Source organism: Lissotriton helveticus, chromosome 9, assembly GCF_964261635.1.
Source record: "Lissotriton helveticus chromosome 9, aLisHel1.1, whole genome shotgun sequence".
Taxonomy (NCBI): Eukaryota; Metazoa; Chordata; class Amphibia; order Caudata; family Salamandridae; genus Lissotriton; species Lissotriton helveticus.
Genome location: NC_136070.1, coordinates 1,276,865,005 through 1,276,883,254, shown reverse-complemented (window position 1 = coordinate 1,276,883,254; position 18,250 = coordinate 1,276,865,005). Strand labels below are relative to the sequence as shown.

General features: G+C 46.7%; 1 long non-coding RNA gene across 1 annotated transcript in view; it reads left to right on the top strand.

The window, feature by feature from the left end:
• Positions 1-17,182, top strand: part of LOC144780822 (uncharacterized) — a 229,367-nt gene extending 212,185 nt beyond the window's left edge. Inside the window, exon 3 of the long non-coding RNA XR_013600778.1 lies at positions 17,050-17,182. This is a non-coding gene — a long non-coding RNA (uncharacterized LOC144780822). The remainder of the gene's footprint in view (positions 1-17,049) is intronic.
• Positions 17,183-18,250: the final 1,068 nt, after the last annotated feature.

The following is an 18,250-nucleotide window of genomic DNA, read 5'->3' as shown; positions in this document are numbered from 1 at the left end:
GTCGCCCTCAGCGGGAACCAGAGGCTTTTTGTTCAATGGTACGCTACTAATCTCCTTTGGAGGGGTATGTCCTGACGAGCGGAACTTTTGTATGTTCAAAGGAATCTGGGAAGAGGAGGAGGAGGCAGAAAATTCAGCCCAGAAAGGGGGTCAGGTGTGCCACTGGGGCATGCTGTGAACTGAACCAGTAAATCTCCCTGATCTCTGTTGACTTGTGCCAACTGAGTTTTGAGGTTATCTCAATCCTCTTCTCCCAAGTTCGTGGAAACCCTGGCTCCCGTCAATGGAGCGTCTACCTCATTTTGGAAGTAAAGAAGGGTCTCAATTGTGGTGGTAAAACCTGAGGCGGTTGAGACATACATAACCCACCCAAAGTTAGACTTGGGTGAGCGGCCATGGGTGCCTGTTTTTATGCACCAGCTGGGGGACCCGCCCTGCTCCCTCATCAGAATGTCCTCCCCGGGGCGTGGTCAGTCAGCCCTTCTCCAGGGGGATCACCAGCAGTGGGGCCCTGGGCCCCCTGTGGTCACCTGGATGGTGAACTCTAGTGTGGATTCTTGGTTGATATGGCATGGCCGTCCTGAAGGCGGATTGCGAAGGCGGGTAAATAAATGTGACTGGAAGTGGTATGAAGGGGATACGTTGTTTCAAGGGAATGGTTTTGGACTTATAGCGTGTTTGTACCCTATGACTGTGCATTGCCACCCAGGCAGTCGCCCCACCTTGCCGTGGCTGTGGGTCTGGTCCTTGCTGGACTGAACTCCCTGTCTGTTGCAGCGATTGTCGTATGCTCGGCCAACCATCCGGTGGAGCGGCTGCAGCCTGATCTCTTTGAAGCTGATTGTGTGATGCATGTGTGTTTTTCTGAGCTTAGTTTTGGGGGTGGATGCTCTGTGGGAGATGTCTCGGTACTATCCCGTTCTCATAGCGATAAATTTTTAGACTGCAGCCATGTGGCCCATTCTGTGACAGGAGCGGCCCTCTATAGGGCCTGTTTGGATCCAGCCTCCTTGACCTCGGCCACTAGGACTGGGCAGGTACCCTCTGCCGTCAATAGGTGTAGCTCCCCTTGAGACGGGTGCCGTGTGGATGTTCGCGGCTAACGTGGCCCCCTCAAGGGCAGTCTTTTTCAGTTTATGTTGGGCCAGGCTGGGGGTGTCTCTCTGGGCCTGCGCCTGCTTCTCTCTGTCCTTCTCATCTCTTCCGGTAAAAGTGCAGTATGTTGGCCTATATTTCCCGCCAGGGTTTGATGTCTAGCCCTAATACACTAATCTGCCCTGGATCTCAGTGGGTGGTCCTCTCTGGAGGATGTTATAGAAGAATGCAACCTGTGGACCCGTGTCTGCGCAGGGCTGTCCTGTCTCCTGCTCTTATCCTGTCTAGAAATTCAGTCACGGTATCCCCACGCTTCATGCTCTCTGCCATTAGTCCTTCTACATCTGGGCGGTCGGGGAATATCTCCCTCGGGGCCGTCCAGAACTGGTGTCTGCATGAGTCAAATGCAGCCCGTCATGTTAGGTGTTGATAAGCGTGACTGCCGGGATGCAGGCTCGGGAGAACACTGTGTCGGTCTGCTCCCCAATGAGACTGCGGAGCAGACCTTTGATATCGCCAAAGGCTAAGGTTGTGCCCGCGGTGTTCTTTTCAAAGCATGAGATCCATTTCCCTGCCCCGTCCGTCAATGGGGGCAGTTCCCAAACCCTTATTTGTGCATCTGAGGCATGTAGATGATTCTTGCTGCACATTTCTGTAGCAGCGGACAAATCCAGGCTCGGGGCAGTTCTGTTGGTTTCTCCCCGATGTAGCGCTCCCATCATCTCAGGCACTCCTACAAGTTAGGGGTAGTTCCATTTCGGATCCCCCCTCCATGCCGAATGCAGTCCTCTGCAAAGACCAATGAATGTTCACTCCTGTGGCCTTTGACGATCATACTGGTGGTCCTTCCTTTCAGTCCAGCAGGCCTGTAGATGACAAAAAGGCCTCAACCTCCTCTCTAGACACTATCTCTCTAGGGGTCGGTCTGTCTGTCCAGCGTGTACTGGGGGAGTATCGGACGTCCTCGTCATCCCTCTCCTTGTGCACGCGTAAGGGTGCCATGCTGCTCCTTCTGTGTCTCAAATGGGTCCCTCTCAGGCTTTTCCTAATACCTATTTCCATGTCAGCTCCTCTCCTACACCGATGGCCAGGTGATGTGCGTGACTCAGTCAGGGGCCTTCCTCTCAGCTCATCTATATGAGAGGCCCGAGGCCTAGCTCCTGCTCCCTCTGGTGGGAGGAGGAGTTGTTTCCTCTCCCTGTTGGGCTTCCCAGGTGAGAGTTCTCTCTCTCTCTCTATCCTTAACTCTCGCCTTTCCTCTATCTCTCACCTGGGTTGCCTCCACTCTCAGTGCTATGTGCTGTTATTGGAGGCAATGTCTTGGCCTCAATCTCACTCTCTGATGCTTCCTCTGTGCCATAGGCCTGCCCAGGGGGGGTGTAGCCTGCGGCTCCCCCTTCTGAGTCAGACTTTGCGGGACTGGTGCTCCTTTCTCCCCCGCCACTGGTTGAATTACCTTCCAGTAGGGCCACAAACCTCCCTCTGACCTTATGGCACCAGGTGGGGTGCTCAGGAGTATGTGCTCCCTCTTCGTCTCATACCCGATGGGTGGCAGCCGATGGGGTGAGGGGTTGAACCCCAAAGGGACTGGGCACCGGACTGAGCTGGGGTTGACTGTGCCGGGGCTGGTGGGACCTGCAATCCTCTTTCCCGCCTGGCAGCGTGCTGCCCCGGGGTAGATCCAGTAGCCTCCTCATCCAGGGGATTGGTGTAGCCCAGTGTGGTGGAGACTGGGATGGCCGGCATCAGTACATCCCAGCCGGGTATGGTGGGGCGGTGCCGATACCTTACATATAGACCTGGGGGTTGTTTTGGAGGCTTGAGCCACCTCGAAGATGGCCCACAGTTCTAGTAGGGCCTCTCGCTTAGCTTTCTTATGTCCTGTATACCTAGACTGTAGGTGGGTCTTTGTATGCTCTATGATGTTGTTGTCAAGTGTCCCCCCCTCAGGACAGGGAAATGCGTGGGCTCTGGTATGGACGTTCCACTCGCAGCAATGTTTCTCTAGTTTCCTAGCCTGCTTGGGGAACACCACTTGCATGTGGCTCAATGGAGTCTCCATGATAGATTGGGGAACTTGTTTTAAGGATTTTGCGAATTTGGATTGTCTCGAGATCACAGATTCTACTCTAATCAAAATTCCAGTCTAATTTTGGGTACTGTGAACGCAGAGTGTTACCAAAAACATTCAACTGGGTACGAGCTCTATAAAAAATCAATGCATTAGAAAAAGGACATTTAACATTAAACACAAATGCAATGAAATAGTAACAACAGGACATTGAACGCAATTGTTAGTTAAGTGCAGTGCAAGTTGAGTTGTAGAAATAAACTAGGAAATGTTAAAGTCTGATCAGGGAAAATAGGTTATTATTTCATGAAGCAGAGACTTACTAACATGACAACATTTAAATATTCAGTACAGTGCAAAATATGACAGCACCACGATATCAATAAATGCATACAATGGAAAATCTAAAAGAGACTAAGGGCCAGATGTAGGTGGGAGATTTTGGCCATTTACCGGCCGGTAAATGGCCATGGAGATGTAGGGGGATAAAAAACAGGCATTTTCGGTAATTTTACCGATTCGGTAATTTTACCGATTCGGTAAAATTACAGAATCGGTAAAATTACCGATTCTGTATATTTTACCGAATCGGTAAATATACCGGTCGGTAAAATTACAGAAAATGCATTTTTGGTATGTAGGTGCCAAGTTTCACATTGACACAGGGCTTTAAAAATTGGTATTTTACCATGCAATACAATTGCATGGTAAAATACCGATTCAGGTGTACATGCACATCTGTGCATGTTCACCTGTGCCATGTGGCACACATACATGTCCTAAGGGCATGTATGTGTGCCCTAAGGGCATGTATGTGTGCCACATGGCACACAAGCCTAAAACAGGGGTGCCAGAGGGTGTCAAAGTGACACCCCTTGCACCCTTGCAAAATTCGGTATTTACCGATTCGGTAAATACCAAATCGGTATTTGATATTGAATCCTATGGGCTTCAAGGCACAGAGGATTCAATATCAAATACCGATTGGGTATTTACCGAATCGGTAAATACCGATTTTTAGCGAATCGGTAAAATTTACCGAATTTGTACCTACATTAGAAATACCTACTCTTAATTACCGAATCGGTAAAATTCGGTAATTAAGAGTCGGTATTTCTGATTTTGCTACATCTGGCCCTAAGAGAGAAAGATTGGCAGAAAAAATATTTACTTTGTCCAAAAAACCTTAGCCCCCCTCGTAGGACCTGCTGCCTGAGGAGAGGAGCTCTGTGTATTACGCAGAGCTAAGTGAGCATGATAGACTGTCGCTATCAGCTCGGCGGACAAAGGTAGCCGAGCATTGTGCAGAAAAATAAGTAACCTGACTACTATTGGCCCTCTGTGGTCTGACACAAGCTATGCCTTGTTTCACCAAAGTCTGACTCCTCCCAAACATTCTGAATTACACCGTGTGTCACACCTAAGGGTAGTGCGTACCGACTTCCTGACACCCAGTGGTCCAAGCATAAAAATCAACTTTTTTTAATTCCCTTCATTGTTAAGAAACCCCTGGAGTCTCTAAGAAAACCAATTTGACTGAAAAATAAGATCGAGGTGGTGACCCTATATAACACACCAAGCATCAGGGGTATACGGTTGTGTCACGCCCAACTGTTCAAGCTAAAAAGTAACCATGAATAACACACCAAGGTTCAGGAGTGTACTGTTCTGCCAACCGCAACTGTTCAACCAAAACTAAAAAACAGTAGCTACCTTTACTTTTCTCTCGTCTGCTGACTAGGGAAAACATGAACAACGTGATTATACTAGTTTGCCATACGCCACATGCTGGGAATAAGGATCAGATATGGTCTCTTACCCTTGTGACAGCGGCCTCCAGTTGGACCTCTGTCCTGGGGATTCAACAGAGCTTCTAATCAATTATGGCGTTTTCTCACCGATCTTGTTTGCGCAGATGAATCAGTTCGGGCAGAGATCCTTGTCCTTCGGTGGCAATCAGCCTTGATGAACCAATCTCTCCTGGCTGGTTTGCCAAAATTTTGCTCATATAGGAATTTACCTTATAGAAATTAAAGGACTAGAGCTTAATATTTATATGCAGTTGCCGGGAGAGTCTCGACAGAATATTTCTGAGGAAAGTCTCGCTGTTTACAAAGTTTTGGCTTGTATTATATACATATTGTGAGGTATAATAAAGTAATTTTTGCATTCCTGAAAAGCATCTCTGTCATAAACTAACAAGCTTGGGCATCGGATAGGGACACAGATGGACGTCGACCTCAGGGTAAGCTAGGGTAGGCCAGTGTGTATGAGTTCAGATGTCTGGCTTGAGGAGCGCATGATCAGTAAGTGTAATTTGCATGTCATGTCCTGATTGGTTGAGTGTTTGTATCTACATGTGGTATCAAGCTTTGTGGTATTTTTGGGGAAAGCGAGCCTTTGGCCAAACTTGTTTTATTGGGGCCAATTTCCTCTGACCTGCTTGTGGTGCAACTTTCAGTGGGATCAATCAGGGTTTTCCCTGGGTTTGTCGTTGGGTTCAGAGAAACCCCACCTATGACCTGTCATTCAGTAGGGGAGGGTGAGGGCCAGAGGACCTGCCTGACTACGTATCCCTGACTTGGGATACAGCAATGATACAAGTTCAGAGGAACTCCTAAAAATAATATGGCTGTCTCTGATATCATATTTATTGTCGACATTCTCAACATTGTGCGTAAAGTTGTCATAGCGTTCATTGACATTGTCTTTACTGATATTGGCATAGTTTTGTGTGCCTAGATCATAGAAGACATCAACATTGTTTTTATTGGTAACAACATTGTCATTCGTGCATGGATTATGGTATGCATTGACATCGTTAGGGGTGGGCGGAATTTGCATAGTCGCGCTACACTAAGGTCCGCGAAACGGTAAAAAACTTTCCACGAGCACGCAAAAGTTCAGCGAACAAGCGGAATTGCTTGTTCTGCCCGTTCGTGATGCTTTTTTCCTGTTCGCGTATGCTGTTTGCCTGCTCAGGGTGAAAATATCTCACGAACACGCACTTTGAGAGCGCGAACAACCAAAGAATTCTGCAAAGCACCGGATCGCAGACTTTTTGGCAATTCCGCATTCTCTGCGGAATGCAAAATTATCCAAATTCTGCGAGTGAAATGGAATTTACCACCCAGGCCTAATCGTTACTGCCGGTATCAGGTCTCCCTGAGGTCCAGAGCCATTTGTGTTCTTATCCGATGACCAAACCAGTTAATTTATGACTGAGATGCTTTTAAAAAACGCAGAAATTACTTTATTGTACCTCACTAGAGGTATATAATGTCAGCCAAAGCATTGTACACTGAGACATTTCCTAAGACGCATTACGTTGAGATTCTCCCGGTAGCTGAGTTTAATTAAACCAACTTGTTCCCGTTTTGCCAAATGCCTCTTGTTTTTTTCACTTTTGTAAGGTAAATTCATATCCAAGCAAAATTTTGGTGAGCCAGATAGCAGAGATTGGTTTATCGAGCTTGACTGCTGCCGAAGTGCAAGGACCCTCTGCTCGAACTGATTTACATCTGCACAAACAAGATCAGTGAGCGAACGCCATAATGCCTGGATGTTCCACTTCAACACTTGACGCTGCCCCAGACTTCGAAGGATGTGTAAATCTGAGACATCGCCCAAAAAACTAACATCATGCAAGAGCAGGCGTAAGGATGGCGAAACAAGGAAAAATGCTTTTATTTCTTTTTGTTTTTGCTTTTCCTATCTGTACTGCATTCTGCATCACACACAGAAAGAGCAAAACAACATTAATGATTGTTAATGTGCAGGAAGGTGTCAATTCCTCCACATAAACAATCATTAAATAATGGCAATTTTCTACTTCTGTGATTGTGTGCTGCATTCTGCAGCACACATAGAAGTAACAAATCGCCATTATGGATTATGTGCAGGAAGGGACACCTTACTGCACATAAACAATCATTCCCTGCAACGCAGGCACCCTTGCACTATGGTGTCAGGGTGCCTGTGTCGGCGCTAGGCAGCTCATTTTAGCACTTGCTCCAGGGAAAACACAGAGGCGCACCGTATTGTAGTAAATATGGCACATCCCTGTGTTTTGAAAATGTCAGAGCGCGGCGCTGCCAAATTTGGTGCACCTCCGCGCTCTGACATTTTGTTGTAAATGTGCCCCTTAGTCTCTTTTAGATTTTTAAATTTTATGCATTTATTGATGTTGTGGTGCTGCTAGATTTTGCAAGATGCTGCATGTTTAAATGTTATGGATTGTTAGTAAGTTTATGCTTTATGAAATAATAACCATTTTTTCCAGATCAGAATTTGTTTGCTTGTTTACTGCTACAAATCAGCTTATACTGCTCGGAACTAACATTCTGTTACTATTTCATTGCATTTGCCTTTTGTTTATTGTTAAATATCCTTTTTACCTTTGCATCGATTTTTATAGAGCTTGTAACCAGTAGATTGTTTTTGGTACCACCCAGTGTACATTATTCCCCAAAATTAGAGTAGAATTTGCAATTATTTAAAGAGTCTCGAGACAATCCAAATTTGCAAAATACTTAAAACAACCTTCCCGATCCATTATGGAGACTCCACTAAGCCACATGCAAGCGAAGATCCCCATCCAGGCACGGAGACTGGAGGAACACTGCCGCGACCAAAACCCACGCATTTCCCTGGCCTAAGGGTGGATCGTGCAAGACCAATCAATTAATGCTTTTTAAGTTATGTACTCTTGTATTCCTGTATACACTCTATTCAACTGGGGTGCTCTCAAGCCCCTCCAGAGCTAGACGTGTGCCTAATCTCGTAAACTCCACTTCTACGTTTTTGCAACGCATGCATAGAGACGACTCTCACTTCAAATACATCTATACTGAACCAAACGCTTGTATTCCTCACACACTACACAGCGCACTCCTCTGCAACACCTGGTACCAACACATGACCACCGTCGGCACTCAAACTACAAACAGGGCATGTTATATATTCTCATTGACGCCCCATGTCATAGGCACAGACAGGATTTACCTATGCCAGGAGATAGCCCCTGAAAGAGAAAAATGCCTCGTCCCTCTGTACATATGTAAGATCAGGGCTAAGATCCAGCCCAATAGAGTAGAACCTCGCAGGACAATATTAAACATCACCCGGTATTTGACCAGCCCCACAGCACTGTATCTCTTCACCGAGCCTAGAGACATCCAATCCCAGGTAGGCAGGACGCAAAGAAGGGGAACCATAGGGGAGGACACACAGTTTGACTCTGGGACTTTGTAGAAAAGAGGTTCCTGAAAGTAGCAAGACACTGCCCCAGTGCACCAATACGTCCACTCCCGCCTCCTTCTGCAGTCCCAGGGTGGCCTTTTACATATTTGGGGCACCTTCGTTACTGACAAGTGGACCCCGGATGTGGAATTCCAGTGCAGGGCCGCTCACCTCGATCACACTGGGGGAATGAGTCCCATTGGAGGGGGTTCAATGCTAGTACAGACACCCAGTGCCACAAAATCTGAGATAGCGAGATTAATAGGTACACATGGATGGAGGAGAAGAGGCAACCCATATTGCGACATTGGTCAGTGTTGGACTTGGTGACCACAATGGAGGGTGGGGTGTGTGCCAAGATTGGTGCTTTCTGTTGCACTTTAATTGCCTGAAATTAAATGGACAACGGGACATTAGCTCATGCCATCCAAGAACTGCATAGCTAGGGAAAGAGTAACAGGGGGCGCCTGGCTGGGGGCGCCTGGCGTTCCATGGGTAAACACCCAGTACATAGTGAAAGGAGAGAGATTTAAACTGAAAGATGATTAAAATCAAGCACCCAAATAAGCCAGTTCACCATTGTGTGTGTAATTACGTTAATTCACAGCAAATGAAATAACAACAAGAAGAAGCTTTTCGAATTCATAGTATTTTTTAAAATATATTGTTTTTATTGACTTCTAAGCATATAGCATGCTTGTGTGAATGTGTTCATTCAAATATGTATTCACATTAAAGCACTGAATATTTTAGCACATTGACGTTCAGATGTATCACCTTAATCCTGGCACACGGGGGGGAGGGGTGGGGCGGTCTGGTGAGATTCCCGGATGAGGGAGTCCCCGTCACCTTCGCTCAGGGGAGAGGGAAGCCCACGGTCCTGGCAGGCTGTGAGTGAACATTGCAGAAACATGCCTGTCTTATTATAAACACCATCAGAGCTTTGCGTCAAGGGACAGAGTATGCCAGAAAAGAAATTATGGGGCATATTACCAACAAATAGCAATATGTATCGCTAAGTAGGGTTAGAGGCAATATCTCTATCGCCGCGCTTCACCAGTTTTTATTGCTAAGATAACTTGCTATTAGCAAGATTTATCTCAAAAGCGATAAAAATCAGGCGAAATGCGTGAATATCGCTGAGAATACAGTGATATTCACGCATTAGCGACAAAAAGCTCTAAGCCATGTTATGCACCTCCCATTGGATAACATGGCTAAGAACTGGTCTGAGCAGGCGTTGGTTTTTGGCAATAGCGGGAATATTTCCATCGCTACGCCTGCCTTGCTAATAGGCGATAGCGATGTTAGCGACTGCTTTCAGTCGCTAACAGGTTGGGTACGCCCACTTTGCATGTCATTAGCGATAAATATCGCTGACATGCAAAGCGGGCCCCAAACCGTTAAACCGGCAATAATTGCCTATCGCCACCCTTGGTAATATGCCCCATATTGTTTTCTATTCACTTCTAAGCGTATAGCATGCCTGTGTGAATGTGTTCATTCAAATGTGTATTCACATTAAAGCACTGACTGTTTTAGCACATTGGCGTTCAAATGTATCACCTTGATCCTGGGACACGCGGGAGCGGGGTTGGGGCGGTCTGGTGAGATTCCCGGATGAGGGAATCCCTGTCACCTTCGCTCTGGAGAGAGGGAAGCCCACGGTCCTGACAGGCTGTAAGTGAACATTGCTGTAACATGCCCGTCTTATTATAAACACCATCAGCGCTTTGCGTCAAGGGACAGAGCCTGCCAGAAATGAAATGAAGTTATTTTAGCTGTCTCACTCTTAAAGCTTCCTCCACTCCAAGGGGCATCTTTTTTAGTCCCTGGCACCACTGAAGCATCACTTTTTGTGCCCTTCAGGTGACGGGAATTCATATTGCCTTACTCTGCGCTCGGGAGGCGTTCCATGGGCGTTTCGGTCACCCTCCCATGCATTTCGATGCTTCACCAGGTTTACAAAACTATGTAAACCTGGGGATGTGCCTAAACCTTACACCTCCCGGTGCTCCGAAGAGCTATAGCGTTGTTTCTGTTAGTGTTGGGAAGCCTCTAAGGATTACTTCTGCCCCTTCCTGCACAAAAACAATCCTACCGACAACACCGGTACCCTTACACCACAGTGCAAGCGTGGCAGTGTTGGCACTAGGCAGCCGAAACAGCGCCAGTGCACGGGTAAAGGACAGGAATGCACCGTATCAGTTAAATACGGGGCATCCTTCCCTTTCACTTTGGCATAGGACGGCACAGCAACGCTGCACTGCTCAATGCAAAATCCCATTAAATGTGGCCCCAACATCATGGAGGAATTAATTCCCATTTTTTTTGCTTCTAACTCCTCCCCCATATGTGTTTCCCATATGTTAGCGAGCGTGTATTTATAATCCTTGTGAATGTGTTCCCCGCCCTGCTAACACTGCTCCACTATTAAATGTTTCACTGTACATGTTTTTAAAATATACGACGATTTTTTTATCGCTGCCTATCGCTAGATATGTTAGCGGAGAAAACATGCTATTAGCAACATTTTCTCCATTGTGCTAAAATATCCGGCGATAGCGGCGAAATGCATGAATATTGCTGAGAATACAGCGATATTCACGCATTAGCAACGTAATGCTCTTAGCCATGTTATCCACCTCCCATTGGATAACAAGGCTAAGAACTTGTCTGAGCAGGGGTTGGTTTTTGGCGATAGCAGGAATATTTCCATCGCTTCGCCTGCCTTGCTAATAGGCGATAGCGACGTTAGCGACTGCTTTCAGTCTCTAACAGGTTGGGTACGCCCACTTTGCATGTCATTAGCGATAAATATCGCTAACATGCAAAGCGGGCCCCAAACCGCTCGCTATCGCCTAAAAGCTGTCGCTAACATCAGTTAGCGACAGCTTGCTAATAGAGCGATAAAATTATCGCCGCTTAGCGGACGAAAACGGCAGCTAAATCGGCGATAATTGCCTATCGCCACCCTTGGTAATATGCCCCACACTCTGTTAGGGGTGTGGTTGTTTTGTGTAACAGGTTTGAGAGACCACAAGGTCAGTGGAGGTCTGTTGTAGGGCTGGACAGGCCTTTCATCTGCCCAGCTTTCTCCCGGGGGACAGGAGCTGTTGTGAGGCTTGTTTTGAAAATCCAGGGCCGCTCCTGGTGTCTCTGTCAGTTTTCCCACCTCCCCAACTGTAACTGCAGCAGGAACAGGGGGCCAGATGTAGGAAAAGCGTATTTACCGATTCATAAATACCGAATTTTACCAATTCGGTATTTATGAATCGGTAAATATGAAGGTAGGAGATTTAGGATGATTCGGTAATTGAATTACCGAATCTGTAAAAATCAGTATTTACCAAATCAGTAAATACCGATTCGGTATTGCCCATTAATTCCTATGGGCCTTGAGGCCCATAGGAATCAATGGTCAATACCGAATCGGTATTTACCGATTCGGTAAATACCGATTTTTGCAAGGGTGCAGGGGGTGTCACTTTGACACCCTCTAGCACCCCGAATACAGGTATGTGTGCCATGTGGCACACAGACATGCCCTAAGGGCATGTCTGTCTGTCACATGGCATAGGTGTGCATGCACACATGTGCATGCACACCTGGATTCGGTATTTTACCACCCAATTGGATTGGGTGGTAAAATACCGAATCTGTAAGGCCTGTGGGACTCAGAAGAGTCCCACCTACATCTTGCAGTTACCGAATCGGTAAAATAGGGCCCCTACATGCCAATTCTTAAATACCGGTCGGTAACGGCCGAAATCGGCCGTTACCGACCGGTATTTTGGCTCCTACATCTGGCCCGTGGTCTTTAAGAGAGAGACAAAGTAAGAGAGGGAGAGGGAGAACAGAGAGAAAGTGAACAGAGAAAGGAATAGAGAGAAAGAGGAGAGAAGGAACAATAATAGGGTGCATGGAAAGAGGAAGAGAGTGTGAAGAGACGAAGGGAGCGGGGATGATTTCGGCATTTTCCTGAGCTGCTATTGGTTCCCTGGTCCAGCCCTGATCTAAACCACTCAAGATCTTGCGACGAGAGGGATCTCACCCCATAAAGTCAGACTGGGGGACTCCCTGACAAACGTGGTATGCTCCAGGACGTTATCCAATCACACTGGAGCACTGTACACTTTCATGTAGTGCAGAAACATTCTCCTCAGCAGGTTGACAACATGTTTCAGACTTTTCTTCGGATCCTGATGGGTAAAGGGGAAGGTTCTGGGTGGAAATCACTGGTTCTCCTTATCGACTCTCTCTCCAGCAGCAACTGATGTTCAGTCTCCAATGCTTATTCTTTAATGAGGTGTGGAGGCTGGTTAGCAATTAAACACATCAATTATTGCATTCAATAAAATACAATCTCCAGTTTCTTTAAAAAAATCAAATAAATAGATCCTACCGTCTGTAGCAAATAATACAATTACATCATAATTTCAATCAATCGGGGTGCTTATAGAGTGTGGCTAATCACCTGTAGGGTCTAAAGGCACTGGGGGTTTCTGAAGTTCAGTCGAAGATACAGATCATGAGGTCCTTCCTGAATTGAGGCAGTGAGGGTGATTGCCTGAGATGTAGAGGCCGAGAGTTCCTAGTCTTTGTGATGAGATAGGAGAAGGATCTTCCAACGGCTCTGGTCATGCGAATCTGTGGGATAGTGGCCAGGGCCAGGTTGGTGGAGCGGAGGTATCTTGTAGGAGTGTAGGTGGAGAGGCAGTGGTTGAGGTATGCAGGTCCGATGTTGTGGAAGGTCTCGTAGGTGTGCGTGAGGAGCTTGAAAGTGTTTCTTTTGTTGATCGGGAGCCAGTGGAGGTTTCTCAGGTGATAAGTGATGTGGCTGCAGCAGGGAATGTCAGGATAAGTCTTGCAGTAGCTTTCTGGATCCTTTGCAATTTCTTTTCGAGCATATGGGTGGTGCCAGCGTAAAGTGCATTGTCGTGGTCAAGTTTGCTGTTGACGAGTGCCTGGTTGACCGTTCTTCTGAACTCGGAGGGATACACTTAAAAATCTTTCAAAGCAGGCAGGGCATGTGGAAGCAGTAGGAAGGGACGGAGTTGATTTGGCAGTTCACTGAGAGCGAGGAGTAAAGGATGGGATGTATGTCATTACAATGCGGTGTTTACACCGCGCTACCATTACAACGCAGTTATCACAACGCAAGTCATTACAACAACTTGCGCTAGTGGCGCTGGACTTAGGAAAAGTATGATTTACTATTCCAACTCCAGCCCACATAACAGTAGGGAAGGTGTTGGAATAGTAAATCATACTATTCCTTAGTATATAGCGCCATCCAGCGCAAGTCGTTGTAACGACTTGCGTTGTGATGACCGCTTCGTAATGGTAGCGCGGTGTAAAGACCTCGTTGTAATGGTCATCTCCCAAAGGATGATGCCAAGGTAACATGCGTGGTCAGTGGGTGGGAGAGGGCTCCGGGTGCTGCGGGCCACCATGAGTTGTCACAGGCGGCGGGGGTGGAGCCCAGGATGAGGACTTTGGTTTTGTCAGAGTTGAGATTGAGGGAGCTGTTCTTCATCCAGGTAGCAACGGCCTTCATTCTGTTGTGGAAGTTGTTCTTTATGGCTCTAGGTTTGTTGGTGAAGGAGAGAATCAGCTGGTTATCATCGGCATAGGAGACGATTAAGCCTGGGACGAGTTTACAGAGTTCCGCGTAGCAGAACTCCTTGATGTGTTAAAAAAAAACTCAGCCGCGGTACGCGGAGCTCCTCAAGCGGCGGAGTTTCTTTAACTAAATGCCTTTTGCAATGATTTTCAGTGCCAGGTGTTTGTCCGTACTGTGTTGTCATCGCGATAGGCACCATGCACAGCGCAAGGGGGCACTGCTTGGAGCAGATTTTTACTTGAGCGGCAGCTTTCTCAACGCGAACGGACGGTTTCTCATTGCGAGCATACGTGACTACTCGCAATGAGAAATCTGACCGCCCGCGTTGAAAAATCCTCGCTGGGAGGTGGATTTTTCTCACTCGCACTCGGCAACTTGACATTGAAGAACGTGAGCGAGGGAAAAAACTCCGCTCCGCTACACGGAGCTGAATTTTTCAGAACTCCGCGAGCGGAGCAGAATTCACAGCCCAGATTTAGAGACGATGTGTAGTCCGTGGTTTCTGACGATGGCTGCCAGCGGGACCACGTAGATGTTGAAGAGGGTAGGGCTCAGGGAAGAGCCCTGAGAGACTCCGCAGCTGATCTATGTAGGTTCTGAGGAGAACAGTTGGAGCCTGACTCTCTGGGTTCGGCCGGTGATGAAGGAGTAGATCTTCTCTAATTCTTTGACATGGATGCCGCCATCATGGAGTCTTGTGTAGAGGGTGGGTTGAGAGATGGTGTCGAAAGCGGCAGAGAGGTCCAGGTGGATGAGGGCTGCGGTTTTGCCTCGATCGAGGAGATTGCGTATGTCGTCTGTTGCAACGAGGAGTGCAGTCTTGATGCTGTGGTTGCTTCTGAAGCCTGATTGGGAGGTGTCCAAGATGTTTAACCAGAGTAAAGGAACAAAACAAGGTAACAGTGGTCCAGTGCTGGGTTTTCATTTAAAAGCAAATGCATTCTGGGAGTTGTAGTGCTCCTCACTCCAGTTGATTCTGGTGATGTGATACACTGAAAACAATGATTTCCCAGCCAAGGACTGGAGCTCTGTCTCCGTGGTGGGCCGGAATCATCTATAACCTTGAAGAAAAAGAGAGAAATGATAGAACCAAGAAAAGAAATTAGCAAGAAGACAGAAAACAGAATTAATCACAAAGTTATCTTAATCAGTAGTGTGAAATGGTGCTTAGAAAAAACGCAATTATTCTTGAGTGGAAAAAAAAATTGAAAGAACTTAAGTCAAAGAACTTCATTTTCCTAATAAAGGTTCTTTATTCCTCTTGTACTGGCAACAGACTCTTCCGTATAAAATGAACTTCAAACCACGAACAATCACAAGTCCACACTGGGTTGAGAGGCAAGATGATGGGGCGGGGGGTGAGGGGGTGGTCGATTGCTGCCATGTTTCGCAATAATACATTTTGTGTGTGTCAATGGATTGAAAGCTGATTGACATTCCCTGCTGACATACTTGTAGTATTACCTAGCAGTATAACTTCACGAGAAATAACAAAGTTTGCACTTTCTCATAGCTTCCTATAAATGCCTTCCCATATGTGCCATAAACTCGTTCAGTTTGCCGGGCACTATGCCTTCTTTGCAGAGTAATGCATCTTTAATGTACACTCAGGGCCCAATTCCAATGCGGTTACGAAATCTTCCCGATCTAATCGGTTTGGAAATGGTTTCCGACTCACTCGGATCGGGAGAGTCCGACCGACTGAGTACGATGCATCTGGATGCTTCCAGATACGATTTGGTTGGACTCCTATTGACTTCAATGGGAGCATATGTTCCTAACCGCATCCTAATCAGGCCCTCGGTCGGGAAGACATGCTCCCGGTCCGATTTGGAAGGAGCAAATGCCATTAGGAGGCCTTTCTAACTGCATCGGAATCGGGCCCTTAGAGTTAAAGAACAGTAAGAAAGACAAACACCAGCAAATACTGTGAAGTGCTATCACGTACGGTTCCAAAGGTGACACCCAATGAGGTCTGACGCTCTGTTGTGTAAAAGAAACAAAATGGCGACACCTCAGCTGGCGGTGACTCGGACCTGCAAGAATACAATGCTTGCAAAGTCCGCCCATTAAGTTTGGTTACCTCAACGAAGCTAAAGGAATGGGCATCTTTGGAACTGTAGTCATGAGTTCTTGGAACTGGGTGGGGGAGGGTAATTTGTGTGTAAACATGATGTGCATTCCAGCTCTCAAGCCAGAAGTCCAATAAACAATACCAAATATGGAGATGGAAATAATGTCGGCGGTCGAGAGGACGAAGGTTGACTCTTGATTGGGTAAACGCTGACATTCCAAGCACTGCTCCTTGAACTGGCCTTAGAGGCGTACCTTAGACATTCCCACCGCGCACACTTGAGACGTCACTGATGACGGTGGCTGTAGACCTCTGCTCATGGAGTACCGGAGAACGCTTTTCCAATGCTTCATACTCTGCCACCAACCAAACCAGGATGGTTTCTGCATGGGCTGAGATTAGGAGTTTGGTGTCTTCCTCTGGTAGACACCAGAACGTTGTCCCGATCTGGTCCACAGCAGACGCCTACCAAGTAAAAAGCGAAGGGGGAATTTTTAGGAGGAAACGCTCTACAATTGTGGGATGAACCAGCTCCAATAAAGTAGTCATTTGATTTTTAAGGCGAAAAGAGGAAATTTTATCAGGTCTAGCTGTCTAGCTATCAACTGTGAGTTTGTGACTTTGTTGCCCAAAAAGTCTCTGTAATGTTCATTGTGTTGAAGAATGAAGACGTTAAGAATGGACAATTATCTTTCCTTGTATTTTCTGCCAGGGGAAGATCCGAATACAAGCTGTTGTGTGATGTACGTTGGTCAATGTCACAATGCCTGCTGTGTACCTTTTATGGTTCTTCATCATGTGAGAGTCTGTTTTCTATGTTTATGGTTCTTCATCATGTGAGAGTCTGTTTTCTATTTTTATGGTTCTTCCTCATATGAGAGTCTGTTTTCTATTTTTATGGTTCTTCATAATTTTTATTCCCCTGCCATCTTCTTTGCTCAGCTATCTGGCTAAGGGGCATCGTCTACCTCCTAACCCTCCGAGTACAGGTGACCAGAAGGACGCAGGGAGCGCCTCGGGGACACCCCCCACCAACCACGAGAAAGGAAAGGGGAGAGTAGGGAACTCAAAAATGAGTTCTGACGGCAAACAGGACAAAACCCCAACAAGGTAGGACTCGCTGTTTACAGCGTTGAACCCGGATTGCAATAGAACAGCTGTGAGTGCTGGGGCCCGGCTTCACTGACCAGGGGGACAGGGGCCACAAGATCTACAGACGGCCAGAAAGTCACAAATCAAAAATGAAAACAGCAAAAAGTGCCAACTTGGGGCTTTTTGACTTGATTTTTGACCTGAATGCCACAGTCCTATCATTGCCAAATCCAAAGCCCTAGGCTTTCTGGGCAGTTTTACAATAATTCTGGACATGTGCAGCCCAATGTGGTGACACAAAATGGGAAATACACACATATTCCCACTCCCCCTCAGGCACTGAACTCACTTTCCTCTAAGCATCATTAATGGACAATTGGCAGTAGGTAGTTTGGGCCCGATTCACAGAACTAACTTAAGACAAAATCCTAAACTTACTACCATTTTGGTATTCACAGAAGGCACTTACTCATTTCGGTATTCACAGAAGTTAGTAGCCCTAACTTTAGGACTCCTAAATGCCTTCTGTGAATACCAAACGTCTTAAAGTTAGGATTTTTTCTCAGTTTAGGAGTAGTAAAGTTAGGACTCCTAACTTTACTACTCCTAAACTGAGAAAAATCCTAACTTTAAGACTTAAGGCATTCACAGAAGGCATTTAGGAGTCCTAACGTTAGGACTCCTAACTTCTCTGAATACCACAATGAGTAAGTGCCTTCTGTGAATTCCAAAATGGCAGTAAGTTTAGGATTTTGTCTTAAGTTAATTCTGTGAATCGGCCCTTTATGATATGTGCCTCCATGTCTGATGGTCAAGCTTCCTTCAGATATTTTCAGACTAAAAACCAAAACACACAATGCTCTCCAGACGGCCCAGGTCATCAGGGGTGGGTGAGTGTCACTGCCACAACTGCCCTCCACAGACACCTTCAGTACCCTGGGGCATGAGGGATGTATCTATCCTGTTCTTCAATGGGGGACCCTTTCTCTGGGGTCTGGAGAGAGCTGAGACCTGTGGGACAGTTTCCTTGTCCCTGGGGAGAGCCGGTTCC